The sequence below is a fragment of the Dermacentor andersoni genome, chromosome 1 (assembly GCF_023375885.2).
Source record: "Dermacentor andersoni chromosome 1, qqDerAnde1_hic_scaffold, whole genome shotgun sequence".
Taxonomy (NCBI): domain Eukaryota; kingdom Metazoa; phylum Arthropoda; class Arachnida; order Ixodida; family Ixodidae; genus Dermacentor; species Dermacentor andersoni.
In genome coordinates this window covers 76,807,172-76,828,061 of record NC_092814.1, presented here as the reverse complement: position 1 = coordinate 76,828,061, position 20,890 = coordinate 76,807,172, and the positions used below count along the sequence as shown (strand labels likewise).

The window sequence follows — 20,890 nt, the reverse complement described above, 5'->3', positions numbered from 1 at the left end:
GTTCTGTCAACTTCACTCTGACCAATGGTCCCACTACATGTAAGGGAATTCTTTCTCCAATTCCAAGGACGAAGAAAACATAACTTCTGTGCGGCCATTCATACCACTTCTGAGAAAAGTGGGCGTAGTGCACCTAGTTATACGCGGTCCTCAGCGCATGCACTTGGGAGAGAAAATAACAATAATCATAAATAAAAAACAAGACGGATAGACGGAATGATTACCAAAAATATTATCTGAATACTTTTAGGAGAAAGAAGTTGAAAAAAAGAAAGGAGGTGGGCTCTGTTTAGCGTTCCATGTCCCCACCGATAGAAATTAAGTACATTTATATACGTAGACATTGTATATACACGAATGTAGATGTGTGCGACCGGAATGAGATCATGCGTGAAATGGAAATGATGCCGATGCTCCGTTACAAAGGTGAGAAGTGCCGGGTGTAAAGGGGGCAAGAGGTACACCACGGGGCTACGGCTGTTTGCCGGCGGGCTGCCCCCTTCGGCCGCTGGTCACGGGCGCCCGGCTTCGACCCCCCCGCCCCAGCGCTCGTTAGAATTGCGCGCGCGCGGCGGGCGCCGGCGGCGCGACGCTGCGCGCACGTGGCCGGCTCGCGCCGGAGGCTCCGCCTGCGGTTCGCGGTTCGTCGGCTCCGAGCGCCACGTAGCGGACGCGTCCCGTGGGCCGGAAAATTAGCCGGGGCTCCGAGCGCAGCTGCCGTCGCCAGGGCGCATGCGTGCCGCGGCTATTTAACGACACGCGCGGCCGGGGCGGGGACGATCACGACCCGAGGCAGCGGCCACGCATGCGCGCATGCACCCACGCTCGGAGCACCCAACGCCGACTCGTCGCCACTGTGTGTCCTGGCCGCCTTGTGACCGTTACAATGGGCATGTTGGTCCATGCGCAGATGCCCACTGTCACGTTCACTGGGCGGACGTGGCGCCCGCAACCGCCGGACAGAGAGGTGAATATGGCACCGCCGCCGCCGCTGCAACAGCAGCCCCGTTTTTGCCTGAATCGCGGCAGCCTGCAGCACCCGTCGCCCGGGGCAGCGGTCTACCTGCGGCGCGCGCGATCTGCGCCGGGAGACTACCCCCACCCCACGCTTCTGCTTGCCACGTGACGTGAGCCGCCTTGCCACGGGTGCGTTGGTCCTGCGCAAGAGGCACACTGCTTGCATGCTGTCTCCACCTTTCACCCCTTTCGGTGATGCTTGCATGGCGCGCGCCGCCAGAGCACCCCTCGCTTCCTTCTTCCTCACCGCATACAGTCGCGGAGCACGTGGCCTCCATCCGCGCAGTTAGAAAAGCCTGATCCCAAGCGCGCTCTTCGTTGTGAGCTCCTCCACGCTTGCATTAAACGAGCCGAGTGCCGTTCTTACTCTCATCTGGTTACTTTGCTGCGGGAATCAAGGGTACCAACGCCAAAGTACCGATCATACCTTCTTATCCGCGATAGCATCACCTAAACGCATTGAGCACCTGCTGCGCAGCCTCCTTTGTACGCAGTTGAGGCACTGCCAATGCTCTTACCGTACCAGTGGAATCCACGTATACGCGCTGACACATATTGTACACGTGGAGGATCGTTTTGGCGCGAATCACTTCGTCGCATGTGATCTGGCTGAACATGATACCTTGCCTGACTGCCAATACCATTTTATCTACATGTATCAGCCGAAGATCACTTCAGCATATTCATTATGCTGAACTGATTTTCTCTGATACGTGATTCAGGAATCATTGAATAAAATCAAAAGCGCCTCCCTAAATTGTGTTAAGCTTATCTCAACCGCGCCATCCATGTATCAACTGTCGCAATGTCTGTTCGCAGCTGTCTGTTGTCGCGCAAATATCTTTCACGAGAAATTCCCAGTCGAGCACAAGTTGCATACGTGGAACAAACACCGGAAGTAACTCTTCGCTAATGTTCACCGGTCATATGCATATATATACGTGGCTGATTGTAAAGGGGATTTCATTAAAAATAGTTAGTGACCTAAATATTATCGCGTTCGTTTTGTGACCAAACACCAAGTCACAAATAGACGACATACAGCACACTTGTGTGCAGCAGGTTGTAGCCGCAGTGTTGCTAATTTTACTTAGTACAGACAGCAGAAGCTGCGCCCGAATTCTTAAAATACCACGCTTAGGCCCACAAAGGCATCACAAATTTTGTTTTTAAATATTTAATGCAATGCAATCTGCGCAGTCAGTTTACGGTATTCGTTTGTTCCAGCTGTAGGGAGCGCTTCATTCAATGCCAATTTCACGGCAAGTAGGATGAACGCAAAGAGCAAGCGGAGTGTCCTTTACATTCTTTTACGTTAGCATAAACCCCCAAAACAAAAATGAATCGTTCATCCTGTACCTGCCATAGGTCCCTTAACCGAACAAATCATTCAAGAAATTTATCAACCTGCGCCGAACCCCCGCCCCCCCCCCCCCCCCATTTCTTTTTATTATTTTTGTATTTTGTTTAACTTACTCTATTACCTTTCACGTTTCCTCGTCTCTCTCTCTCTCTCTCTTATGCTTTGCTTTGTTGGAACCACATTTTTCAATTAGCACTGCCCGCTGCTGACGCCGTTCTCGCGACATGGCATTTCTGTTTTGTCATCCCCACCGGCTCCAGAGCGAGACACATGCGCGAGTCGAATGCCGGCAAGGCCCACGTGCTCCCTCGCAGGCCGTGACGCCACCAGCGGCGCGCACGCAGCAGCACCTGAGGAGCCCGCTCGCACGCACCGCCTTCCGCTCTCGCGCCCTATCCAAAGGTCACTCGCACGCATGCGCCCTTCGACACGCGCGCGCTCGCTCTTCCGCGTCCGGCGCGTGCCGCTGTCGCAAGCGGCCCGCGTTTCGACTTTCGCCGAACCTCGTCTGGAGGCGAGACGAGTCGAAAGAAAAAAAAAAGAAATCTAAATTGCCGTTCCTTCAAACCTGCAACTGGGGCAGTGCATTTTGCACCTGTCCTCGAGGGCCGGTTACCCCTCGTCAATATCTCGAGTGGAATTCCTCACCGGCAGGCACATCAACCATGCATTCACCGTGATGCGGCGGCACTGGCTAAACAAAGCATATTAGAGCGGACTTGTAACTGGTGATGGAGGGAAAATACGCTTTGGTTATGCGGTGCTTTTGAGGTTAGGGGGACTTGTGCGGAATATGTACGCATTAGGAGAGAACGGAGAGCCCCGCAGCGCCCTTTCATATCAAAAAACTTCGTTGACTTGTATAATTTCAAAGCCTTCAGTGAACTTTATTTCCAATGTGTGCATTTCTTTGTTACCTCGTAAGAGCAGCGTTGCGCCGTAGTGTGCTATACGCGTACTGCTTTATTGCGTAATGTGAATTTACGCTGGCCTCCTGGAGCAAGAGTGTCTTCTAAACCAAACATGATTGAGACGCTGTGGGGTGAAAGCCCACGGGGTACTCTGTTCTGCTGTTGTAAGTTTCGTTCTTGCTAACAATGTCGACCGATGTAATTTTATTTGCCTGCGGTGTTAACGGAGTTGCGCCTGCTCAACTGGGTTGTTTCAAGATGCGGATATTATTGGCTGGGCAAATTGCAGTGGGCAATTAAATATTGGGCAAATCTGTGCCAAATTTTCTTATAGCTATTTAAGGAATACATTTATATGCGTAACTATTGACGGCCAGTTCTCAGACATGCAGTACATTTGTAAGGGACCCTGAAACTAGTACAATTTAAACTATCTGTCCCGAAACGTGCGACAAAATACAAAACTAGTGTTCCATGAAGTATTGGGCTGCAATGCGCAAGGAAAGCTTTGTGGGAAATTGGCGCGAAACGGCATTGTGTGTCGGCACAATTTAGGGGACGGCTATCTCGAGAGGCTTGCTAGTCAGAGGAGCCCTGGAAAGGGATCAGTCTAAAAAAGCTGGCTAGCCTCAGTTCCAAAACTGCATGTTTCCTCAAGTAACTTATTTGAAAGTTAATTAGTAGAATTTAATAACTCCTTGTTGTTTCACTTGCAAATTAACGACCACTTTTCTGAATAGCCCAGAATAGATGTAATTGCGCTATCCGCCTCAGGTGATTCGTAAAATTAGCCCTCGTTTTAAGAAGAAAGTCGGGCGATATAATAGGTCGTATAGGAGCATCGTCGCAATGGTAGCGTTCTCGTTGTGTGGAATGCAGCGCCTTGTTTCAGCCAAGCGCGAAATACGCGGTTCGTAGACCGAGAGAATACTGTACAGCAGCCCTTTACTAGCATAACTGTTCATGTGCACTATCTACTGGGAGCCTTTGCTTAGCAAATCTGCACGCCTTGCATGCATGCTACACGACTGGTCAACATAAGAAGAAAGAGGCGCCTCGCTGAATGCGTCGTGCGATGTCCCTCATTCAGACTTTCTGCGCTCTTGTGGTCGATGTGCGAGTTGCGTTTTCCGATCCATGAATGCTGCCTGGATATATAACCGTATCTTGAAAGAGCTCGCCTCTATAGAAGAGGCACCACCATAAGACAATACAGGCTCACAAGAGCTCTTGTTCTTGTTCTCAGCCTGAAAAAAAAAAAAAAAGAACGTATACGTTTATAATAAACACGCAGGCATACTCTCATACTGAACCCCGCATCAATTATGTTCATCAAACTGTTCGAGCACCGGTCTTGGCTGCTATCGTTCATTAAAAGGCAGAATGAATGAGTTATAATCTGTACCTGGTCAATTTTAACGTGTTTTATTTCTTAGATAGATAGATAGATAGATAGATAGATAGATAGATAGATAGATAGATAGATAGATAGATAGATAGATAGATAGACAGACAGACAGACAGACAGACAGACAGACAGACAGACAGACAGACAGACAGACAGACAGATAGATAGATAGATAGACAGACAGATAGATAGATAGATAGATAGATAGATAGATAGATAGATAGATAGATAGATAGATAGATAGATGGATAGATAGATAGATAGATAGATAGATAGATAGATAGATAGATAGATAGATAGATAGATAGATAGATAGATAGATAGATAGATAGATAGATAGATAGATAGATAGATAGATAGATAGATAGATAGATAGATAGATAGATAGATAGATAGATAGATAGATAGATAGATAGATAGATAGATAGATAGTGTGTTTCATGGCGGAAGGTCCATATATGACCAACGAGCGCCAGACATGCTTTTATTCCTTGCTAACGTGATAACTGCAATAATATGTCGCATTTAGCTCCTTCATGTCCAGGAATATTGCACATTGCCCCTGCGGCCATCTGCCGAACTTCGCCTCAGTGCACCAGCGTAGCTCAAAGGGCAGCATTAAAAAAAATATTTCAGAAGGCCGCCCGAACGTCAACAACTTTCTATTATCAACGTTGAAAGGGTACATACCTTTATTAACATGCATATTTACGGCACTCAGTCGTAATGTATTTGCTGCGATATAGCAGTGTTTTGATCAGGATTAAAACACTGCTATAACGCAACAGGAAAGTGACGACTAAGCTCTGTAAATACGCATGTTATTAAAGGGCGTACCACGTCCATGTTGCTAACTGTAATTTGCTGAAATACGGGTGGACTATTGAAAGATTACTGTTAAAATTACTGGCCACTGAGCTACGCTGGCGCATTGCGGTGAAGTTCGACAGATGACCGCAGGGGCAATGTCCAAAATTCCTGGGCATGAGTCATCAGGCGCCTCTGCACACAGAAAGTACAGTGATTTCCATCCTAGCATTTGAGCAATCATATAGTAACGCGAATGTTATTTAACGTCAATTCCTTGGGTTAGCACTTGTTACTGCGACAAGCATTGGTAACGATCTTCGGGGCTTAAATTAAATCGACTCCGCAGTAGAGTAGATACAAGGGAGACGCTTAACGATTTGCGTATCGCAGTTCCTTCCATTAATGCAAAATTTGTCACTAGAGTGGGAGAGTTTTTCAAAACAGGCTTTAGAGACCCTGTTTCTTCTAGCAAACAAATGCAGAAGCACTGACGAAATCCGTCGTGTATGTGCACCTAATACACTTCGCATACTGTGGGGTGAAAACCTCCACAATTCTGTTTCAAGAGGAACAGAAGTTGAAGCATATACATATAGCTGCGAAGTCGTGCTCGTCACTCCAGCTGCTATTATAGAGGCAACCGTCTTGTCGATTAGTCATAGCAAATGAACATGTTTTCTTGGAACTGTTGACGGGGAAGTGGGGTTACGCGAACAAAGCATTGCGCTTAGCTTTATCTAATCAGGCTGCACGCAATGCGCTGGTCGAACGAGGGGGCAGCAAAGCTGTCTCGGATTGCGCGCGCCTTTGCACCGCCGCGCGTGTAGCGGCACGACGAACGGAGCGACCCTCGTGGAGCGGAATAGGGCAATCAGCAGACGCGCGTCCCTGCCACGTACGGCTGCGGGAATCACACGGCAGGCTGGCCGTGCACTTGTATACTTTGTGGAGAAGGTCTTGTTTCGCGCTAAAGAGATAGCTACATAGTGCCAGAAAAAGTCAAAGTGCCAGCCAGCCGTCTGCTATTTCGCCTCCTCGCCCCCGCTGCTGCAGACGCGGCCACAAGCTATTCGAGTCGCAGCTCTAAGCCGTTTAGGCGGTTGTGCGGCGGCGGATGGCTGTTCGCGCATTCGCGGCAGCTCGCGGTGATCAATCAAAACTGCCCTCTGCACGTGTCGGCGGCATGTTTCGATTCATTGCACCGGAAGAGCGACGAGGCATGAGGAGGGCCTGATTTCACACTTGCAGCGGCGAGCGCCTCTGTGGAGATTGTGAGGCCGCACTTCTTTGCTGCGCGCATTGCCGCGGGTGCATTTATTTCTCCTTGGCCGCCTATCAGGCGCACGCACTTCGCGGTGTCTCTACCTGTTCGCGCTCCCCTTTGCAAGGTCGGTACAATAGGCAGCAGCCCGGTCCGGCCTCGGCGTAGATGGCCCGTTCCGGGTAGAAATTACACAATGCTAGGTGAAGTGACAAAGAAAGAAAGAAAGAGAAAAGTGGATTGACAGGCATAGCGAGGGGAAAGTTACGGCGGCTGCCGAAATACATCGGCGAGGCAGCGACGTATACCCACCGGCCGCAGCATGATTTTACAAGCAACACAGGATGCGCTCGTGACCCTTTGTGAAAACTGGTGTTGGGGGAAGGAATGGCTTGTAGCAATTTACAGCACGAAACGTTATGTGAATTACTTCAATCACTGGCATTATGCGGTCGTGTTTCCGGTAACTGTTTTTCAGTTGCTGGTGGAGGGCTCAGCACTACTGTTGAGTCACTATATAGGCTCGTAGAACATCTTTGGTTTCGAATAAAACCTAATATCAAGAGCTCGTTCAACGTGTTCCAATTAAAATCTGCCTTGTTCAATGTGTACGAAATGCACCCGCTCTTTTAAAATCTATTATTCAGGCCATTTCGGTCTTCTGTCGCATCCTCATTGTTCGGAACCTCCCGCCTTTGCAATAATTTTTTTTCTGGCGCTAGCCGTCGTACTTCAATGTTTTGGAGCGGTGACAATGCCACAGTTGTCCTACCAAGGCCACCAGCAGTAGCTTTCGTTACGCGCAACCCTTGCATAATACGTTTGACAAAGACTCCACATAACTGCGATCTGTGCAAAACAACAAAAAAAAGGGGGGGGGGGTGCATTTTGTCCCACTGCGTCCGTCACCAGAGCAGGCATAAGACCTTGCGGAGGCAGTATTGACGCGGGCACTGGCCTGCTTTGAAGTATGGAGGTCTCAACTTCTATACTTCCTGCACTACCAGGGTTAGCCATTCTCAACAGCTATATAGCTATAACACAAGACAGCAAGCGCACCGCGGTTGCGGTCACCATGGGCTGCGCTATCTTTCGTATAGATGTCACGTTCTTTAGACACCAAGAAAATGTGGGCGTTAAATAAAAGAAAAATTACCCACAGAGCCGCGTAAGTATACGCTTGCATCTCCCGAAGATACCACTAATAACGGGCAAGTGGCTAAACAGTTGTGATATAGGTAAAGTTTAAGCAATCGCTATTGCAGTAACCGCGAATTGAGCGGCTTAGAGCGGATTACCGCGTATCGATGAAATTGTAACGCTCCACTTATTTCCTGAAGAAAGAAAATCTACAAACATGGCGGGCTTATCTGGATTGAGTACAATACAAAGACTAACACTCTATACCGTCATCAGGATCACAAAATTGGGGCTAACTGTTTTCTTTCTCCGTGCGCATTGCTACGTTTGCCTGCCACATTGAGATTGATAGGTTTCATGCGAGTCACGCGTGCTGCAGCCTTTTCATTTGTGCGAGCCCAACGAGTTCTTGCTTTTTTTTATGTTTTTCTTTGTCATTGTCTTATTATGTCTGAACAGTGTCACCATATTCCCAGCAAGGCTTCGATCCAAGAGTGTTGAACCAACTTGAAAACGGCGGCTGTGAAAATACGCGCTCATTTCTAAATGATGCTGGATTGAGGGAAATGATTCCCCATGCCGGACAAGTGATCTCTACTCGTTGCATAAACAGATTGCAACTGGAACGCGTATTGTGCGGTTGGTGCTACTGAAGCTTCTTGGTGCACGCCTGGCGCCAGCAGAAATACCGAAGCTTGCAGTGGTATATACGCGAGAGCGTTAAAGCATGCGGAGCGGTCTAACCTTGCAAACACGTTATTCGACGCTGCCAAGAGCACGCCTAAGATGTGCGATTTGATGCGAAAGCTTCATCAAATCATCAAATGGCCCATTGAGCGAAAAAGCCGGCGTCTGTAGCAGCGAAACGGCCCCTAAATTCCCATTGGCTGTGACGCCACGTCACGTGCACGCCTCGACGGAGCAGAGCGGGCGAAAGGGAACAACTGTTGGCGCGCCAGGTGTTGCGTGAGGGCAGGGCTCATCGCCGCGACGCCACGTCTCCCTCGCTCTCGGAAGCCTGTGTTATCCACGCGTTCCTTGTCCGTGCATCGCCTGCGTTCTTTCGGCGCGTAAAACCCCCGAAATCATTTATCCTCTCGTCTGCGTTCTAACTTCGCCTCTGCAATCGCTATAAAGAAATAATGTGTAAGAAAAGATTGACTCGCCATCCCTGCCCTGCGAAAGTGGATGTCCAGCGAAGCTGTTGCCAAACCACCACTACAACTGCTGAGGGGGGTATGCAATGCTTAATTTATGGTTCGCATGCTTGCTTTAAGAGCGTGCTCTTTATTGAAACGTATGCTGTTCTGCTAGTTGTGTGGAATTTTAGCTATCGAATGCATGGATCTATGCCGGCCAACAAGGTAAGAGAACGGGACTCGAAGATGCGGTGACATAGTGCCCCCCCCAGGTGTTCGCTCGTACATATATCTACATGACGTCCACAGGGGTGTTACGATAGGAGCTCGTGGACTGTGTTCATCTAGGGTTGCTGAATTTGCATTTGTTACTCCTTGAGCTTGCTGCTAAGATAATCACATACGGTTCCTTTAGGATCTGCTACAAGGAAACTAACAGTCGCGTACTTGCCTGCGTAGTGTCACACTCAATGGGTTAACTTTTTAAGGCGGTAAGACTTGGCACTAATGCGAACATTTTTCGAAGGCCTAAGCTACTTGTTTCTAACCATTTGTAAGTACAGCTAAGTATTACTGTACGACAGATGTCATACTCAGTGTGTCTCGAGCTCAAATTATCTTGACGATTATCTTCTTTTTATTTTATTTCGTTTCTCGTTCTGTCTTCATTAATTCGTTTTGCCCGTTTACCCCAGCACAGGCTGACAAACCAGTCATTGCACTGGTCAACCTATCTGTCTTTCCCTCTCTTTTTCCTCCTCTTCATCATTCACGATTGGCATTCCGTCAATTAAACTGAAATGTCCAGAATCGTCATCTGTTTTAAGGAAAAAAGAATTTTTTTTTTATTCTTCGATATTACCTAGGTTAATTTCTGCAGAAATATCAGAATATCTTATTTTGTAGCAGCCCCTATACAAGCACTACGTTAAGTCAGTGTTAGCATTTTATGCTGTAAATAGGTGTTTTTACAGGCAAGTCCTAATTTTCTGTGCAGTCTTAATACTCCAACTGCTCTGCCAAAATTCGTAAATGTCGCCGACATTGTCTTCTAACTTACTGCCCCCTCCCCCTTTTTGTTTTTCACGAGAACTTTACGGGAACCTTCTTTCATTCTCTTTCCACCACAAGATATTACTTTTTGAATTTTGAGTAAGCAACGCTACTTACGTTGCTCCATATTCCGTTAAACGCAGGTAACGTGCATAAACTCGCTGAATCTTGAAAAAGGAAATGCAGTTTTATCACGTACTCACGGCAGCGTACCGAGTTTGACGTTATGAGATAAGCGGCTTTTCGTCAAGGTTTTCTATATTTTGCAGCACAAACGATTTTTCTTCCTTTTTTTTTCTACGAGATCTTAGAAGATCTAGGGCAGCCGGCTCCTGTTCGAGAAGTGAACCTCTCTACTTCTGAATAAATACATTCCTATGTTTCCGTCGCGCACACAGATATTAAGTTAAGATCTCTCGCAGGTACTTTACGGAAACAATCCCCTGCATGTGTTCTGCAAGTGACACGCGTTTCATTCTTGCGGAAAAGAGTTGAAGAAGGTCGTTTGTTAGCATAGCAAGCTTGATCCATATCAGTGATGCACATAATGCTAAAAACAAAGTGGCTGTTTAGTTCGTTGTTGCCACGGCTATCTAAATGCCCAAAACCACCCAAACCACATAAATAATTTATTTCAAGAAACGCAGCGAAGTCAGCATGAGCCAGCACAACTGAACATGCTACACGGCTCGAGAAAGGGTATTAAAATAATCAATAAGGGACTTGAGTCACGACTTACACTGGAGAAGTCTCTTGCGGATCGAGTAAAAGAAAAATCTTCTCTTGCGTCTTCTGTCGTTTACCCTGCCCCCCCCCCCCCCTGCCCTTCCATCCTTCTTTCCAGCAGTAGGGTAGCGAACCGTATGTTCGTCTGTTGTTTAACATCCCTGCATTTCCATGTTCAGTTCAAATTCATTGCCATGCACGCTATCTAACCTTTACAAAGCTGTCTTGTACACTGTTGGTCATATCGAGGCAACCGCCTCATTAATTTTGTTATCTTCGAGCACTATATTAAATGACAGCATCAAGTGCCACTCATCCGTGTGTCCTTTTGCATCTTTTGTGGTTGGGGTAGAAAGAGCAGAAAGCCGTACTCAGTATACGTCCTAGTTGCTTCGATTATTTCCCAAAGTTGTCACTCAGCGCATAAAATAAGGCGAATCGAAAGCGATCCACACACCTCAGGCATGCCCATATTTCAAGTGAAATCTGCTCTAAACCTATCGCTACTTTTTTTTCCTTTCTTTATATTGTAGCCACAAAATTTCACTGATGAAGATTCTAGCATCTCTGTAGAAATGTACCAGGAAGAAGGGAGTTCCCGTGCAATTTCTGTTCTGAAGTAATTTCTTTAAAAATTTAATTATGAGGTTTTTGCGTGCCAAAACCACTTTCAAATTATGAGGCACGCCGTAGTGGAGGACTCCGTAGTGGAAGACTCGCCCCCATCGAAATGCGGCCGCCGTGGCCAGGATTCGATCCTGCGTCCTCTTGCTCAGCAGCCCAACACCATAGCCACTGAGCAACCACGGCGGATGTTTCTTGTCTTTTTTTGTTGTTGTTGTTGTTGTTGTCCGAAGTAAGGAGAAAAAAAATGTTGTCCCCGACCCCTTCCAACCCCTTTACTGCCCCAATTCATTGAGGAAAAAAAAAACGCCATTCGCAATTAAATGGAGATATTGAGTTCATTTTCTTTTCTCAAGACGTTAATCAAGATTTATATTGCGTGTAATGGGTAAACTAATTTCCGGCATGCCCGAACGCTGACCAACCAAAAGGACTGCAAATGAAAAAGTGAGCGTGGGCTTACGAGATCATAGCCTCGTTGCTGCATGCCTTCCTTTCTCTCTCTTTCTTCTTTCTCCGTCTATCTCTATTTCCCATCAGTTCTTTTAGGTAGAAAGATGTTCCTGTTTTCGGTCACGTATGCTCCAATATATCGGAGGTTCATGCGGTCGCTTGCATAACTATCTGCAAATGGCCGCGCAGGCAGGCTGAAGCGAATATCGTGGGAATTGAAGCACATTGGACCCCATGTGCGAAAGCGGCGCGCTTCGATTGCGATGTAGTCGTAACAGCTGCATACATACAGAAGATAAATGTCCTATCCAGTCTTTCAAGAGACATGAAACCGCTGAATCGTCACTTAAGTAATAAATATATATCTATACATATATATTTAGAAAATGCATTTCAAGTCAGTCTTTACTTCTCTTTTGCGTAACTAGTTTTCTATAGGTGCTCCTGATTTTACCCTGTATCGTGTTTAAAAAAGTCTGTCTATTGCCGCGTAAGTGTCATTGCCTGGAGAAATTGAATAAATTTCGCTTACTCCGCCTGTTTGTTCTATCTTTCTTTGCGCTGCAGCTTCGCGTAGCTGTAAGAACTTGAGGCGTAGTCTAATATGGCCAGCTAATGGGATCAGCACCAAGGTTCGATAATACACCGCGAAAGCTGTTCCCGCTGTAGCACAACGGCACATTATAAGGCATGCGCAGCGGCTGGAAGCGGTGCTGTAGTCCTTCGGTCGTTACAAGTTGCCTGGAGGAGTTACGACGGTAATTACGCTCTTGTGGCAGCAGTGACGCAGTGACTGTTGAGGTTATATGCGCAGCTGTTCACTGTAAAGAGGTGAAACGACCAGCCTGCAGTTAAGAAACTTGGCTGAACATTAATGCACATAAAAAAAAAAATTGCCGCATAGGTGGTCCCTCGCACGCACCCGTGATCTCAAAGGAATGAAAAACGCTGTTTAACTTGAATATACTTCGAATGACTGTCTAGAATCGCGGTATCCCGAGGAAATCATAACACCGTGAGCTGCGCGCGTTGTGCTGTGTTACGAGCACGTTAAAAGATAACAGTTACGAATATGCATGATGATGACCATCGTCCGCCTTGAATGACAACGGAGAGTAAGTATACTCGCACCTCTCCATGACATTAAAAGAGGCTATGTAGCTTAATTTTCTGCGTATTTTTTCTTCGCAACTTATGACAGGTGGGGAACGGAAGGTGGCCATTCGTGGCATTTGAAGAACGCCTGACGTTAAAAGGCGCGTAGCCGGTTTATTGGAGGAAAACGACACTATCGTACTTGCTGTATTTCAACCCGTCGCAGAAATTTATAAAAAAAGGGAAAGAAAGGAAGGGGGCAAGAAAAGCGACGCCTGTTTATAGTAGTCTCACTGCATCATTGAAAGAACAAATAAAAAGTAGCAGCTTGCAGTAAACAACGTGCACAGTAAGAAAAAGACGTTCTACGTTGTTTACAATGCGCTGGCACCATAAATGCTTGACAAGGGTTGACGTTCGGCCTTGCTGGCATGGCATTGTAACGAGTATAATTTGAACGCTCGAAAGTTAGCGAGCGTGTTGTGTTCTCCCCGTCTTTTCGAGCGCGTTGCACCGGTTACCGTGGATTCGCTTCAACTCGCGCGGTTCGCCATCCTTGAAGAGATCAAAATCGACCGCGAAGAAATGCCTCGAGCAACTTTGTGCGGAACACACCGCGCGAAATCATTAGTCGACATTATACGGAGTGCCTCCCGCCAGTAGCGGCGGCGGCGGTGACGGGTTTGTGTCCTCCATCTACAGCTTGTCTTTTCGCCAAACAAGCCGGTTGCCTCGTTCGCTCTTGCTTCCTTTATAGCGTCTCGTGCCCGTCGCTGACCGCCATCTGCTGGAGGCTCGGCCGGCTCTTGTTGGCGGAGCACGCGTCCGTCCTTCCGTCGGCCCTACTTGCGTCAGCGCGCTCCTGTACAGCACCGCAGCCTTCGTTCTGCTGTAAACGCGAAACTGCGACTCTCGCATAAACACGCGCCTCCATCTCTTGCACGCGCCAATGCGAAGCGAGATCTCCAGTATAAGCAGCCGTGGGATAAATGTTCAAATAACAACTGGCGCCCATTGTTTCGTTACTCCTCCCAATAGCACATACACAAAGAAAAGCGGCCGGATAACGCAATTTTTGTTTTTGCAACTTATGTTCGAGGCGGCACTAGTATAGAAAGCACACCACGTGCACTACTCCGCACCTACATGATACGGAGAGAACATCGCAGCGCGCAGTCAGAGCCGCAGCTGTCGCAAAAGGTCCGCAGCAGCCGGAGCTTGCGGCCCAACTTCAACAGGTTCCGCCATGTGGCGCGCGCAGCTCGCGAGCCTGTTAAAGGACCCCGGTGTTAAACCCATCCCGAAGAGGCACGCGTTGCGGCAACCAGATGACTAAAGTGGCGTGTGTTTTGCGAGATATGCGAAAACTTGTTCGTATTTTATTTCATTTCCCTCTTCTCCTTCTTCATCTTCTTATTATTATTATTGGTAGTGGCGGTGACGCCCGTTTATTCCTCATACTTCTCGCGACACGAGATGCAGCGGCATTTTCGTGTCTGCTATTGCGTGCTTCTCAAAAGGAGTGGTACGGGACGGCAATGCTGGCCTCTCTTCAGTGTTCGTATTAATTGCGACTTTCGGGTGCCGCGTGACCTCGACAGATGTGATCGTGCGTACTTGCATCGCTTTCGGCTCAATGAAGCTTGCACTATTCGCTTTTTTTTTTTTTACATTCAGCAGTGTAATGATACAACGTGCCGAATGGCAAAGTTCGCGAGGACTTGATTCGCACAACATATACAGCGTTGCACAACATCAAAGATCCACTTAACACAGTTCCTCTAACCTCCCTCACGGTGCGCGCCTGGAGCTACACGATATCCTACACTTTGTAGGGGAGCGTATACTATACTGCTGTGCACGTGAAAGAGGCGTGTTCTTATCATTTTTTTTTTTTACTAATGCGAAAGCATTAGACGCCCCATTACGCGAAAATCCGGCGTTGTATTCGGCGGCGTGACCGAATGATGGTACCAAAAATGCCAACAACAAACATTAGAAAATACGTCAACGAATACTTGGACTGACATCCAATTTCTCAAGCAAGTTCTTGTAAACAAAGCAAAACTAGCGCCTTTGAAAAGGTTTTTAGCCAAATTTCGGTCTGGTGGGAGTCGAACCAACGCCTCCGGGGTGCAAGACGAGCACGCTTCCCTGACGCCACGGTGGCTCCAGGGCTCTGATTGACTAAATGTGAGGCTAGTGGGGACGGCGCAGCCAACGGGTAGGAGGTGGCACCACGTCAAGAGTGTATAAAATGAGTGTATAAAATAAAAGGCATTAATGTCCGGTTGAACTCCGCTGAAGGATCCTTCGAATTACGAACTCCTCGCGGGCAAGCGAGCGCGTCGACACGCTTGGCGCGTTTTGATTTGGCCTTACCGAGGTGCAGTTAAAACGCAGGCCAGAGCTTGCACAGACAAGAAACGCGCAGAAAAGTAACATTTAACCAAAAGTACAATAATGCTGTCGCATTCCCACACGTAAGCAGTTTGAGTGTCTCTGTCGAATTTCTATTAGTTTTTTTTACTTCTCATTAATTACACAAGCTCTAGTCAAGCTTTGCAGTTCTGTTTGCGTAGCCCTTTATTAATCCAATAGCGTTTTTTTTCTGTTTTACTTTTTTTTAGTGAAGACGTATATTTGTAGTTGTTCTTTTTTACATTTACTTATTATTAATTTTTCCTTTATTTCCCTCCGTTTCTTTTCTTGCAAGTTGTTCTCTTTTTTTCTTTTTCTTTTTTGATCGTATCACCTGGAGCACGCCAGGCGTTTGGCTGCGCATGTCTAGCTCTCATTAAAGTATTCCTGTCCCTTCAACTAAGCGCCACCGTACCAAAAATTGTGCAGATCAACACTTGAGTTTATTGTTCCACGTGATGACGTACTGGTTTATTCCACGTGTGGTTCGACGCGTCACCAGGATGGCTCCTGCTGCGTGTGTACAATTGCGTAGTTGTTGGCCTGCGGCGCGTGTTTACTAATGTGATTTTCCTCGAAGTAAACTTCAGTTGCGAGTCAGCGCCAGTAACGCGTTCTTTGCCTAAGTCCTTGTCCGTTTAGTGCTGTTACTTTTCAAAAGATGGATTATTGTGCAACATGCCGGAGAGACTGTTGTCAGATCAAGTGTATATTCTGGCCTCCTGTAGATTCCATTTCGTAATAATCTTATATATTGTAATAATATGTGTTTATGATTCTGATATCTGGCTGACCTTAGTGTCATTCATGTGTGCGTGCGCATGAGCCTAAACTTTCTGCAAACACGCAACACACAATTTTCTTTTGTTTTTTTCACAGAAAAATAAAATTGGCTTAGGAAACAATGTCGTTATGTCTGTCACTCAATCGACCTGCAATAATTTTCCTTACAGAAATAATTACAAATATGAATTTAACATATTCAGACCTATTCGTAAGTCATATTTACCTTCATCGCTTATCAACTGACGCCACGTTTTCGAGCCTAAGAGCGTCGCCACAATTAAGCCGGCGAAATGTGCCGGGGACTTCGAGAAAGCTTTATAGCTTTCTTTCCAGTTGACTCTCCGGTGAGGTGGAGAACGAAGACCACACGTGTAGGGACATATACATTATGCTTTTCGCTCGTAACAAGTAAAGATTTCTCACTGTAATGTTATTCGCTGTCACTATCGGTCTGGGCTTGTTTGCCAATGTACGGTCTTGCCGACTCTGCCACTGTGGCTCCCGTGACTGCACACTACGAAGTCAAAAAAAAAAAAAAAAAGAACGCCCGTTTCTGCGATTCGAGGCCCATCTTCTTGAATCGTGTGTCCGCGTGAACACGCAATGTCGGCAGTGCCACGGGGCATGTGTTCTTTCAATTACCACCCCTACGGCCGAGTCACTGAGTTGCGGCTTTCGTGTCCTGTTGCCTTGCACGCTCCGCTTTACGGGGGCTCCTCGTTTCCGTTGCGAACGGCCAGCGGGCAGAAAGAGAGCGCCAGTCGGCGGAACGAGGCGAGGCGCATGCACGCGGACTTCGGCCAGAGGGCGCCAGTGAAGTACCGTCGTGTGTGACGGTGTCTGTCCCCCTGCGGCTCGCTCGTCGCTGCAGGCCCGACGCTGCGTCTCTGTGTGCAGTGTGCGTGCGTGTCCGTTTGCTGCTGCGGGCCAAGGCAGTCGTTTCGGCGAGGATGTTAGCCGAGCGCACAGGTGGCATCCAGGTGGCCGTACGAAAAGAAAGAAAGAAATGGAACGGTTCCCGACCCCCCCCCCCCCCCCACCTCTCGCCTACGCCAACCCTGCCTCCCTCGCCATCGCGCGCGGCCATCCACGGCCGCGAACGGCCTGGCGATCTGATAGACATTTCGAAAAGAGGGAGAACAAACGCGAAAGGACACTGCCAGAGCTGACGTGGCAGCCGAGAACCGGTGCTCCTGCTTCGACGCGGACACTGATCGGGAGAACGCGACGCTTATTTGCTCCGCAGTAAATCCGATATAAATATACGCTTGGTTTTGCAGTTCCGTGCGAAAGTACAACTAATTACTCGCAGGAAGCGAGATGCTCGTTGTTTCGGGAAGAGATCACGACGACTGAAAATTTATCAAGCGACAACGTGAAGAAATGTTGACTATCACTTTCTATGGAGGTTATATGAGTGCCGTTCGTACCATCCTATCGACGCGCAAATATACGTGCGGCTGAATCATCCGTGCGTAAGAATGCAAGAAACTGAGGGCAATGCGAGAGAGGCGCACGGTGAGGAGATGTTCGGCGACTTGGCAGAGGCCGTCGCGCAGATAGCGGCGTCCAAGACGAGACATCGATAACAAGCGTCGTACAAGACACCGTGTTTCTGTTGGCTGAATTTTGTTACCTGCCCCCGAGTCCTCCTCCCTTAGCAGACTCAACAGAGCAGACTTCAATACGTAATTTTCAGTTACCTGCGCTTCTTCAGGGTTTATTGTTTGTCGTAACAGTTAAGAAAAGGTTATAGATGGTTTGAACGAGCGGCCATTATATAGCAAATGCGCAATTTACGCACCTGCATCGCTATTTAGTCATGTGGAATAAGTAACGATCTAACGTGAAACGGGAAATAATGGCGAAAAAATAATAGTAAGCCGACTTGTATGTGTAGAGAGATTCTTTTGCACCACATACGAAGCAGTATATGCAACTTAACTCCCGGATGTGCCAGCGCTCCCATAATATATCGGTGCTGTGCGCGAGGCCCGTGGCTGCACATGTCGCAGCACTAAAATAAAAGCGCCGCTAAAGCACATGCTGCGCCATCTTTTGTGCCCGGGGAAAAACGATGCCTGGGAAAGAATAAAACAGCAGCATATATATATATATATATATATATATATATATATATATATATATATATATATATATATATATATATATATATATATATATATATATATATATATTCACCTGCGAAATACTAAATACTGCATTTTTTTTCCTTTCTTTTTCGCCGATTGTATACTCTTTTCGGAGCGTGGAATAAATCATACATCACACAGTTCAGAACTGATCATCAGGGCAAAAGGGACATGCCGATACATAGAATTGATAACGCACGTGGCGTGTGAGACATCTTTCAGTAGTCGCCTATAACTGGTTGTGTTCGCTTCTACTGGCGTATCGCTAAGGTAATACCTATCTTAAAGAAATGTGATTGTTGTTTTTTCCCCAAGTAATTGTCGGTCGATATGTGTCACAACTGTTTGTTCAAAAATTACAGAGCACACTACATACTCTCATGTTGTGATTTTCCTCTCTTAAGTCATATTTTCTATCCCCAATTAGCATCGTTTACGCAAAGGTCACTTATGTGAGTTTCAACTCGCACTTTCTTGCACGATCTCCACTATAATTTTGATAAAGTGTCACACAACTGCCTTCTGAGCAAGCTCTCTGAACCTTCCCGGACTGTTTTTGACTGGATTCATAGGTTCCTAACTGATCGTCATTCTTTTTCATCAACTCGCACTCCCCCTCCCTTTCTCCAGTACGTTCAGGCATTCCATAAGGCTCTGTGCTCAGACCTCTCATTTTTGTAGTTTCTGTCACTGACCACTTGCTCAGTGTTTCATCTAGCATCCACATTTTTGTCGATGATTACGTGATACATAAACCCACAAACAGTTCTCCCGATATATTTACTCTCCATGGAGATATTTTCTGTATACAAGAATGATGCGGCGATTGGTTCATGTCACTCCACGTCAGTAAGACCCGATTATTACCTTTTCGTCGCCGGCACAAGTATGTTGCACGTTCTTATTTGCTGAACAAGTGCCCTGTAACACATTTTGACTCCTCTAAGTGTTTAGGTGTCCATATCTCTCACGACATAAGGTGATCACACCACGTAATTCCAGTAATGAACTCTGCTAACCGTGTTTTTGGAGACTTGCGTAGGAACATATTATGAACGCCCTTCTCTGTGAAGTTCCTGGCCAACAAATCAATTTTCTGTTCCAAAATTTAGTGTCCATCCGCCATATTTGATCCGCATCAGACTGACCTCTCAGTACCCTTGAATCCATTCAGTACCGTGCTGCCTGATTCATCATCTACGACTATTCGTACAACCCTAGCATCACTGCATTAACAGCTGCAGCTCAGCTTCATCTTCCTACACTCGCCTTACGGCCTAAATTTTCTTGCCTTTGTTTACACCACATTTTTTTTTGTTATTCCCTTACCCTCCGACAAATCAAATCATCCCGCTAGCCCACCGCATCTCCCGTCTAAGTCATCCTAACACAACATATCTTGCACGTGCTCATACAACTACCTTTTAGCGTTTTCTTTGCCTGCATACAGCTGGAGATTGGAATGACCTGCCTGCCTAAATCACTTTGATCAACGACATCTCACGTTTCAACACTGCCATCAATGAACGTCACCTCTCAAACCACGCCATCTAACCTGCTTGCAGTGACTTGATAAATAGCGAGTCCTCGTGAAAATAAGCTTAACAAGGCATTCGACAGAGAGAGAAAAAAAAGATAAGCGAAAGGCAGGGAGGTTAACCAGGAATGAGACTAGTTGGCTACCCTGCACTGGGGTAAGGGGAAAGGAGACCAAAGCTTCTCTGAACAACGCTTCTTGCTGACATATCTCTTGCATACTGACTGTATCATATGCGACTGTGGATGTGTTATTTGTGTGTCTGCGTGAAACAGGCTTCTGCAACACTGACATCCGCGGAATTTCTTTCAACTAAAACATTTCGCGGGAAACTTCCACCCTTAATGTGGCTAAATTTTCTTAAGTTTTTTTAAGCATTACATGATGCAAGAATTTACGCATTTTTCCTTATTATATAACTATGGGAAAAGAAGTAACCATCGCTCGCAAGTGGCATGAACGGCTCCTCTACTTATTTTCATTTCAATAAAAAAGAATGAGAACATTAAGAGTAGAAGTGTCAAGAATTTATGTGCGCAGAAGTCGCCGACATAACGAAGTTTCTCAGCGCTGAATCACAGAAGGTTGGCTTCAGAAATTGTCTCAGCGAGCTTGTGGCCTTCTGCAGCTGTTATTTTCATATAAGATATAGCTTCTAAATGTTTAATATTATTTAATGTTAGGCTCTGTGTCGTTAAAACACCTTCCTTTGTAGTATACCTTCATGGAGTTCTTTGGCCGAATGCATTTTCTCAAACATTATCTCATTATATTTACATGTGTTGTCTTCTGTCTTTGAGTTCAATACAGTGGAAGCTATGACTCAAAATTAAAATGACAAAATATGACTTCATTTTAATACTGACCAGACGGCCGCAATATATACTTTCTTTCTTTCTTTCTTTCTTTTTTTCCTTTCTTTCTTTCTTTCTTTCTTTCTTTCTTTCTTTCTTTCTTTCTTTCTTTTGTTTTAGGTTCTTTACAGCGAGTGTT

The 20,890-nt window shown here is 46.5% G+C and overlaps 1 long non-coding RNA gene across 1 annotated transcript in view; it reads left to right on the top strand.

Annotated features, from left to right (window-relative positions):
* Positions 1 to 841: 841 nt before the first annotated feature.
* The window catches only part of LOC140215592 (uncharacterized), a 52,764-nt gene continuing 32,715 nt past the window's right edge, over positions 842 to 20,890 (top strand). The window contains exon 1 of the long non-coding RNA XR_011892473.1: positions 842 to 1,146. This is a non-coding gene — a long non-coding RNA (uncharacterized lncRNA). The remainder of the gene's footprint in view (positions 1,147 to 20,890) is intronic.